Here is a 10274-nt window from a genome sequence, read left to right as displayed (position 1 = left end):
GTGGGGTGGGGGAATCAAATCCTCTAGCTTTTAAGAATGAAGGAAGCTGCCTCCTCCGCTTGACCTCTTGAGATTCTTCCCTAGAGATAAACGTATGAAAAAGGTGGAGAAACACACAATAAGGCTGCTTTCAGATTTCTAGATGGGTGGCTATTGGTGCTACTCAACCACTGATCTTCTGTTGCAAGCCAGCAGCAAAATTGCAACTGACTTTCCACACTATTGGGCTTTTTAATGTGCATACCCCCCCTTTTTTCTTTCCACGCTAGTGGGCGTGTCATAGCTGCTGTGGGCGGGGCCATTTGCATCTCAGCACATATTCAGTATAACACTTATGGTAAGAGTGCCATCATTTTGACCTTGCTTTGATTTTGTTAAATTCTTTTAATTATCACTAAATTACTTCTCCAGGTTCTGACTCCCACCCCGCATAAAAGAGAGGTACAGCCCCGTAACATGATAGTGATCTAATGCTTTAGTGCCAAAACACTATCCAGCCCTACTATAGTATTATGATGTCAAAACCTCTGTTTTATGAGGGAAAGGAGCTGGAAAAGTGTTTTAGTAATAATTAAAAGATCAATTAAAGGCACAAGATTGGCACCCAATGCAAATGTTATCATGGATGTGTGGTGAACTGTGATAGGTCTACTTTCCTGTACATCACTGCTCATGTAAAAGGCCCACCCTTTTAAGAATACAAAATAGCAATGATCTGCATCATTAGTCCTTCAGAAAAAGCCAGGCTTCTTGAAGTCTGAGAAAAGATGGAAGAACCCAATGGAATTCACCCACCTAGAAATATACTTTGTCCCTTCTGTGCACCCCTGAAAAACATTTCTAGTGCCATCACTGCTAGTGAACAAGGCTTAGAGTGGAAACAGCCAGAGTTGTTCTGGCAATAATAAACGATTCCCTGTTAATGCAAAATGTGACATATCACAAAATCAGACATTCCCTGGGATGTGGTGGGGGTGGGAAACATCACATTTCTAAAATTGCAATATTATCCTTTTGCCACCAATGCAGTTCTGTGAATCCAAAGTACCTGGTGTTCAGAGAGGGCTCAAAGAACAGGGATATATGGAAAAAACAAAATCACGCTTAATCCTAGCTGCCACATTTTGACAAAAACGTACTACTTTAGAGCACACTCAAAAAGTGTTATTACTCTGGAAAGGACTTCTGTGTTTGCCTCCAGGCAAAATAGCCATTCCAAGAAGACAAACAGAAGAGGATATTTGTGAAAAGGCAATGATTTGCATGCAATGCCTAGTGACTCTGCTGGAAATTTGCACTCCTATCAAAAGATGCAATCCACCCAGAGTTGCCAGGTCTGTGGGTTTAAACCTGATGTTCCAGGGTGATCTCTAGAGGAAAGACTTATTATTTCACATGGTTGCCATATGTCAAAAATTTGCCGGACATATCTGGAATACTAGAAATGGCAGAATGTCCATTTTTGCCCATTTCCCATAAAAATAGCTCTAAAATGGCAAAAAAAAAAAAGCTCAGCAACTTTGGACAAAACTAAAAAAAGGTCAACAAGCTTTCTGTCCAGATTGTCACTGTTTGAAGTATGGCAATCCTACCAATATCAATGGGGTTTTGGTTTGGCATGAGAGCTTTTGCAATTTCCTCCCCAACATGTCGACCGGACACTTTCCCTGACTGATCAGATGTCATCCTGTGGCCACACCACAGACCATAGCCTCTGCCCTTATTCCACCAGACTCTAGCCTTTGGTCTACCAAGTAGCCTCCTTCTGTAGCTCAAAGACTCCCCCTCCACATTTTGGGATTGGAGCTTCAAGAGAACTGGCCGGCCTAATCTAACCAGCTCCACCGAGCCAGATGAAAAATGTGATATGAATTTATTTCTTTAGGCAGTTTTCCTTCATTTTATCATGGGCTCTTGGGTCTCCTGCTAATTATTCACCCTTTCAGTGCTTGGCCAGTTTTCAAGATGAGAGCTGAAATCCTCTGCACTCTTACTTAGGATAAATCCCAGTGAACTTGGGGAGAGTTACTTACAAGTAAAAATGCGTAAGATTAGGATGCCTATTTTACATATTGGGTTTCAGAATATAGATGATATTTCCCAGATTTCATCCCACTCCTTTCTCCTATTTTAAATCTCCCCCCCCTCCGTAACTACAAAGAGATAGTGAAAAATGAAAGCAGAGTCCGTGTTTCTGGTCTGCCTATGTAACTATATACCAACATGTGATGGTTCTTCTGCCTTGGATTACTCTGAAATGGTTTCTTGGATGTTAATTATGAGCTTTCAAACCCACAGATTCTTCTGTGAATCTTGCTTTTTTTTTTTTACACTGGCACCGTGGTTACAATTTAATAGGCGTCGAGAAGAGTTTCTGGTTTGGATTATCAATTACAGATGTTTGTCAGTAGCACTGCTACCTTAGAGTTTAGAGCTTTTTGAACCCTCTGATGAACACCATCTGCTCCTGAAGATTAACTAGATTTATACTAGTTCATGATTCTCAACCACATCTCTCTTGAAGAGTTTTCTCCCTTTGTTAACATCATATCCTTTTATGTGCTCATAACGAATCCCACAAAGAAGGAAGTTGCATTCTTGCCTATCACAGCGAAGGCTGAATCATGCAATTAATTCGCTTTAACTTTTCTGCAAATGAAGTTGTCAACGTCTTCCTTAGAACAACAAAAAAAGGACGTGTTTTTTTCTGCCAATCCTCATAGAGTTGAATGGGAGTTTGGGGCTGAGCTAAACTGATCCCCCTGCTCAATATTACAGCATCCTTGACAGGTGAGCATCCAGTCTTTGCCTAAACACCTTCAGTGAGAAAGAGTCCACCACTCCAGTGGTATAAGAGCGATGAAGGCCGGTGGTTCGAATCCCAGCGACGGGGTAAGCTCCCGTTGCTCAGTCCCTGCTCCTGCCAACCTAGCAGTTCAAAAGCATGTCAAAGTGCAAGTAGATAAATAGGTACCACTCCGGCGGGAAGGTAAACGGCGTTTCCGTGCGCTGCTGTACGCTGGCTCCCTCGGCCAGTAAAGCGAGATGAGCGCCGCAACCCCAGAGTCGTCCACGACTGGACCTAATGGTCCCTTTACCTTTACTATATTTGAAATTATGAGATGCGGGTGGTGCTGTGGGTTAAACCACAGCGCCTAGGACTTGCTGATCGGAAGGTCGGCGGTTCAAATCCCCGCGACAGGGTGATCTCCCGTTGCTCGGTCCCTGCGCCTGCCAACCTAGCAGTTTGAAAGCACGTCAAAGTGCAAGTAGATAAATAGGGACCGCTCCGGCGGGAAGGTAAACGGCATTTCCGTGTGCTGCTCTGGTTCGCCAGAAGCGGCTTAGTCATGCTGGCCACATGACCCAGAAGCTGTACACCGGCTCCCTCGGCCAATAAAGCGAGATGAGCGCCACAACCCCAGAGTTGGTCACGACTGGACCTAATGATCAGGGATCCCTTTACCTTTACTAAATGTATGTTGGGGATGTGACCTAACACTGTGTTAATCGGTATGGGCTGACGGCTTATGTTCCGTTTATGATCAAGTAAGCTTGTAATCCTAAGCCTGGGGTGGTGAAGGTGGCAGAGGCGCCAGGTTGCCCCCAAGGCTGAGGGTCCTGACAATGGTCGCATACATGTGAGGTCACGCATGATGCCTGTGTGACGTTGCGACACCTGGAGGAGGCCAAGTGCTCTGGAGGAACTGGCCACCCAAACTGTGCCATGTGTTGTGCTTGCGCATCGCACATGACATCAAGCATATGCGCCACACACTGGTCCCCCTCAACACTGAGGGGGCCCAGCCCCCTTCCAACAAATATTGAGGGGGCTGAAGACACCTCAGTCCCCTAGAGTTCGCAGGCCTGGAAGGTGATGTAACCACTCATTCAGTGCCTTGCACAGCAGCAGGACGGAAGTTAGGCTCAAGGTGAGCTCTTGCACTCCCCCCAAGAGGATCTCTTGGAGCAAAATAGGCATCAAAATAGCTAACTGAGGCCAAACACCAAATTTCCCATAAAAGCTGATGGGATCTAAACTGTGGGTGGTTAACAAAGAAAAAGTTTTTGGGGTTGTGGTGGTGAACAGCTCACTAAAACATAAACTGAATGGCACAGTTTGAATGTAACATGTTTGACTTTCTAATTCATAGAAACTGGGAATAAACATTGAACCCACGCCCTCCCCCCTTTGCATGCCAGCCTTGTCACACCAGCCTTGGTTAACTTGAACTAGAGCTCCCCACTGCATCTGAAATGGGGAGCTGTAGCTTAATGTCAGTTTACTAGCCAACATTTTAAACTGTATTCAAGCAATGCACACTTATGTAACATCTGAGGATATTCTATTTACTCAAGCAAGCCTCATTTGTGTGAATCGGTTTAGAAATCTGATCCATTCACTCTTATAAGCAAAAAGTACATTCTTCCAACAAGTACACAAGTGTTTTTACTCTCCTGCTATAATTGTTCTCTTCACCTTCATGACTCTGTTTTTAAAATATATGTCATCAGCTTCTCCCTCTGGAATTTATTTTCATTTTCCTTTGCATCTAATTTTTATTATACCAAGGTGATTCATACAAAGATAAAATTAGTTCCAAAAATGGCCTGAATTGAACACACTGGGCTATAGCCCTCCACCTACTGACAACTAAAATAACAGATAAGCTGAAAATAATCAAAGACAGATGGCAAAGGTGTAACAAAAATGTCTAGGGCCTTTTGAAAATATATTTGAAAGAAAATGAGGTACTTGGGAAGCAATATATACTGCTCTTCTAATATCAGATGTTTTTTGTCCCTCAGTCCTTTCACCCTGGCTCCTCTTCTTCCAAAAATTCAACTACTGTACACACTCTCTTGTCTCTTCCACTTCTGAGAAAAGATTCCAGAGGCTGACATTTTCTTACAGGTGCCTACCAGAGCACACAAACTAGAACCAACCAATCCAAGACAATTGAGCAATTGAGAAGGGGACCAATGCTTCAGCACTGGGGGGCGGAGAGCAGGCGGGGGTGTGTCTGGTGTGTGTCCCGGGGGCATGGCATGCCACCCGCAGGAGCATGGCACGCGTCCTGGGGCGTGGCACCCAGCGCAGGTGGGGAGCAGCCACAAGGGCACCCCACTGGGATCGCGGTGCACTTTCCCCCGCACCCCTCTTCCTCCACCAGTGCCCACCAGCCCCACAAACCTGTCTGTGGAGAATCTATAGGGGCTGCCAGTGTTTTATGTAAAACGATGCCATAAACTTACTGCTATGTTTTTCTCTGTCTGTGGAGCTAATCTTGTTGAAAGAAAGCAGAGGGACTGGAGTTCAATGCAGGATTCTACTTCTCTCCTTTTGGGGGGTGCAGTGGCTTTGCAGGATGACCAGCACCCCCCCTCCCCTGGACGATGCAGGGCTGTGTGTTAGGGGTCTGTTCCTGCTTTGGCTCGCGCTCCTGGCTTGAAATCCTGCTCCACGTCAGCCTGTTGAATTGGCCAGTGGCAGGCTGGTGCAGAGGGTTGGGCTCTCTGTGGGGCTTGCCTGAGGGAACTTCCTAAAAGCAAAGGCATTTAGAGCAACCCATTGACTTTTCTGCAGATATCCAAGTGGAAAACCTGGATATAGCAGCGGCACTGCTGGGAAGGACAAGCGCCTCTTGAGATGTAAATGCTATGAACTCTCTCTCCGACAAAACCCAAGTGGTAAATACGCGTAAAATAAACCATATTTCTTACAGACGCTAGGCTAGCCTCCTTTGTGCCTTGATTTCCCAACAGAAACAGCACCAGGGGAGCGCCTGTGATGCCTGGAATCTTGTGTAGCTGCTCAGAGGAGACTGGGGTGGCGTGTAACAGTATGCTACTATTCGAAAGACAGGACATGGTTTTCCTCTGGTCATTCTAGGAGAAAAAAATGCCGGGCTCCACCAGTACTGTTCAGAGAGGCCTTTACATTTGCAGCTTTGTGTTGTATGGGATGAGAATGAGACCAAGAATGAGAACATATTGAAGCTATAATATCAGTGTTTCCCATTTCGTGTTGTTGACTTTTTTCTAGTAAGATGCAGGACCAGCTTGCAAATTTAATTATTTCTAAATAGTTACCATCTGCCTTACAAATTTCAATGTATTATAGTTGTTTAATGCCTTAAAAAAGCTGCCAACTCTTAGTAGAGACTTGTGAGGCCCAAAGGTTCGGGAATAACTTCATTCGGGATCAGTCCTTTTAATAGAGCAGTCAAGGCAAGGCGTATTCCCAACCCTGCCAGGAGATGCGGAGGTTTTGAATTAGGGACCTTCTGTTTTCAAAGCAGGTGTTCTATCACTGAGCTACGGCCCTGCCAGGGGAGCCAACTAGGAGGCTCTTGGTGCCCAAGTACCCACAACAAAATTGTGGGTACTCAGCACCCACACCGCAGGCGCAACTTCCGGTGCCTCGCAAAGCGTCGTGAACCCTTGTTCCTGGTGTAGATCTTTATTCCCTGCTTGTTCCTGATGTAGATCTTCACTCACCCTACTTTCCTGGCCGGGAAAGGGGCTTTATTTTGTGGTTCATCACAGGTGTTGTTATGTACTGAGTTGAATAGGATCCAAACTGCAGCAGTCTGATTGGTCCTAGAACAATAGGATCCAAAAGGCAGCAGTCTGATTGGTCCTAGAACAATAGGATCCAAACTGCAGCAGTCTGATTGGTCCTAGGACAATAGGATCCAAAAGGCAGCAGTCTGATTGGTCCTAGAACAATAGGATTCAGAATGCAGCAGTCTGATTGGTCCTAGAACAATGCAGCAGTATGATTGGTTGGCAGGAACCACCCAATCATGCTCCAGATAGAAGTGAATCCACAACCTGATTGGCTTACAGTAGAATTCCGGAATTAGCCAATCATGTGCAGCCCATTGTGTAAATAATGTATATAAAGCAGATACTTTGAGGGGACATTCATTCATTCCTCCTCACCACTATGAGCTGAATAAAGAGCATGAAATCACTTTGCGACTCTGAGTATATTTCAGGTGTCAAACTGCCTTGTCCTCCAGTGACAAGTATTCAGAGTGTGGTGCCAGGGCCGTCTTAAGCATATCCGGCGCCGTGGTGCAAAGTTCCCTCCGGCGCCCCCCCCCATTTCCCAGAGTTTTTTTAGGGAGGACGGCACTGTCGGCAGGGCTGGAGGAGGCGGGCAGCGGCTGGAGAGCGTCTTCTCCAGCGGGGAAGAGGTGGAGACTGGACATGGCGCCTCCTGGCTCAGCTGACCGCTTCGTGCTGCAGTGGCCACGGCAGATGGAGGCTCCAGGCACGGTGCTGCTTCGGCGCGGCATGGTGGAGGCGGGCAATGGCAGCGAGCTGGTGCTGGGAGGCACCGTCTCTTCCTTGGTTTCCTCCAGAACTTGGTGCCCTGCCGCCCCCGCCACTAGCCTCTATGGGTAAGATGCCCCTGTGTGGTGCTTCTGATTCTGGAAGCAGCGTATAGCCGTCATGACAACTGGATTTCCAGTTTCATATACAGCCTTATAAAAAAGCATCCAACCCCCTGGCTGTGTTCCTTGCAATTTTGCAGCCTGCTCAGTTTTGCATAATAAGCAACTACACTGCAGGGAAAGAGGCTTCCACGTCAATCTGTGGTTTTCACAAAGTGCAGTCCCAGATAATTTATTAGGAGGATTTGCAGCACATTATCTAAGTACTGCTAATTACAAACTAAGCTCCAGAGACACAAGTCCAAACTTTCCAGCTACAGTTTCCATTAATAGCTTGGATGAACTGTACGGGTTTTGACCAACTTTTATCACTGCAGGCTGCAGCCATGTGTAATAAGGTAAGACCTTTGCTGGCAAAGCGAGAGCGAGAGCAACGGCTTAGCTGCAGATGAGGAGCAGCGTGTGTCCTTGAGTGTTTGTCAATCACACAGGAGCATTTCCCAGCTTCTTTAATAGTGCTCCACTATTTTAATCTAAACTGTGAATGTTCACTTTCAGCCAAGTCTACTGGCTTCCATGGTAAAGGAAAGGTCTAAAATGCCCCCACGACAAAAAGGGAAACTCCAGCCCTGCCATGAAGCCCAAGAATTTTAAAATCTGCTACTAAAACTGAAGCACCTTCTTTCGCAGTTTTTCTTACTTAAATAATTTTGGGAAGGATGAAAAATCAGCACTATTCGGGCATTGTGTTTTGTCAGAGCAGTAATTTGAGAGGTATTCACACCTCTGGAATATTTCTGTACACAATTTTCACTAATACACACATTTTTGCAAGCATTTTTTTTTTTTGCAAAAAAAACTGGGCCTGAAAGCTTGACACTTGAGGTCAAACCATGAACTCTGACAACTGTAGCCACTGCAGGGTGAAGGAAAAGCATTAACCCTCAAAAACAGCTGGACTGCACAAGTCAGCTTTGCCTACAGACATGCTAGATCCCTCCTCCAGATTATTTTCCACTGTGTTTGCCAATAAAGAAGCTAGTCGCTACTTCACGTTTTATGTTTCCCTTGGCATATCAACAGGAAGAAGAGGAAACAGTGAAGGTTAGCATCTGTTTAGATGGGGAAGACACAGAGGCAAGAAGTAATAACAGGAACTTAGGGGGGAACCTAAGCAAGTGCAGTGATTGGCTTGGGAAACGTGGTCTATTTATTTAATATGATACTTGATACTCTGCTCTCTCGGGTTAGAGGGGATTAACTTTTTAAAAATTAAAAACCAGTGCTGGTGTGTGAATGCTGCTTCCTGTATTATGTGGCATTTTGAATAGATCATGGGAGGAATTCACTGTTATGCTATTAAGATAATGCCGTATCTGAAATATCGCACTTCCTCATACGAACCTGTCCTGGTTTGAGATCTTTGGGGGAGGGCCTTCTCTCAGTCCTGCCACCCTCAGAGGCCTGCTTGGTGGGGATGCAGGAGATGGCCTTCTCGGTGGTGGTTCCTTCCACTTTGGAACTCTCCCAAGTTAGCCTGGCTCCCTCCTTGTTGTCCTTCTGCTGGCAGTTGAAGACTTTCTTGTTCCAACTGTTTTTTTTGGAAATGACAGCTCTTAGTTAAAGGGCTGTTTTATTAGTATTGTTGCATGTCACCCCAATCTCCGAGTGATGCAACATTCCAGGGGTACTTTGGAATGAGGCACAGCGGACTGTGGTGTCTTTATGATATATGGTTTATTTATACATATATACAACCTAAGCCTGCAATGGAGGGGTTCACAGCATCAACACCCTAACGACGCAGCATAAATAACTGATTTTGTTTACTGACTCATCGGGAATATTTGACCCCCCCCCCAGGTAAGGACGGCACTGCCTCTTGCACTGCACTGAGTAGTTTTGGAGTTGGGAAAGTTAATTCTTTGGGCTATTGGAAGTTCTGTCCTTCTGCCCCATCCAGAACATAGATGACTCTTGGTTCTTCTCCAGAAGAAGCTTCAGGTCAAAAGCATGCCCTTTAGCCCTGCAAGCCTCTTCCTCTCCAACAATAGAATCATAGAATCATAGAATCATAGAGTTGGAAGAGACCACAAGGGCCATCGAGTCCAACCCCCTGCCAAGCAGGAAACACCATCAGAGCACTCCTGACATATGGTTGTCAAGCCTCTGCTTAAAGACCTCCAAAGAAGGAGACTCCACCACACTCCTTGGCAGCAAATTCCACTGTCAAACAGCTCTTACTGTCAGGAAGTTCTTCCTAATGTTTAGGTGGAATCTTCTTTCTTGTAGTTTGGATCCATTGCTCCGTGTCCGCTTCTCTGGAGCAGCAGAAAACAACCTTTCTCCCTCCTCTATGTGACATCCTTTTATATATTTGAACATGGCTATCATATCACCCCTTAGCCTCCTCTTCTCCAGGCTAAACATGCCCAACTCCCTTAGCCGTTCCTCATAAGGCATCGTTTCCAGGCCTTTGATCATTTTGGTTGCCCTCCTCTGGACACGTTCCAGTTTGTCATACCCACCCACCCCTCTGCCCCTCTCTATCTCTTTTCCCCTCTGGTGCTGGATTTGTCTTGTTAACACTCCCCACCCCGCAACCCTCTGCATTTTGCTGTCTAAATGCATATGGATTTTGGCTGGCAAGGTTAAGCTGGGAGAGGCTTGAAGTGAATAGCCTCTAATATGATTTCAGGTGCTTAATTGGCCTTTAATAGGCTACTTTATATTCCGTGTGTTAATCTGCCATTACCTGCTGCTAGCCTTCTGAATGGGTTGGGCGATCATTTCAATTACTTCTGCTTGTCGAGCCGGCTGCAGCTTGTGACTTGCCAAACACAGCACACATGCCCATAAATCTCCTGG

Source organism: Podarcis raffonei, chromosome 13 (assembly GCF_027172205.1).
Source record: "Podarcis raffonei isolate rPodRaf1 chromosome 13, rPodRaf1.pri, whole genome shotgun sequence".
NCBI lineage: Eukaryota > Metazoa > Chordata > Lepidosauria > Squamata > Lacertidae > Podarcis > Podarcis raffonei.
The sequence above is the reverse complement of the archived record's forward strand: the minus strand, read 5'-3'. Positions refer to the sequence as shown.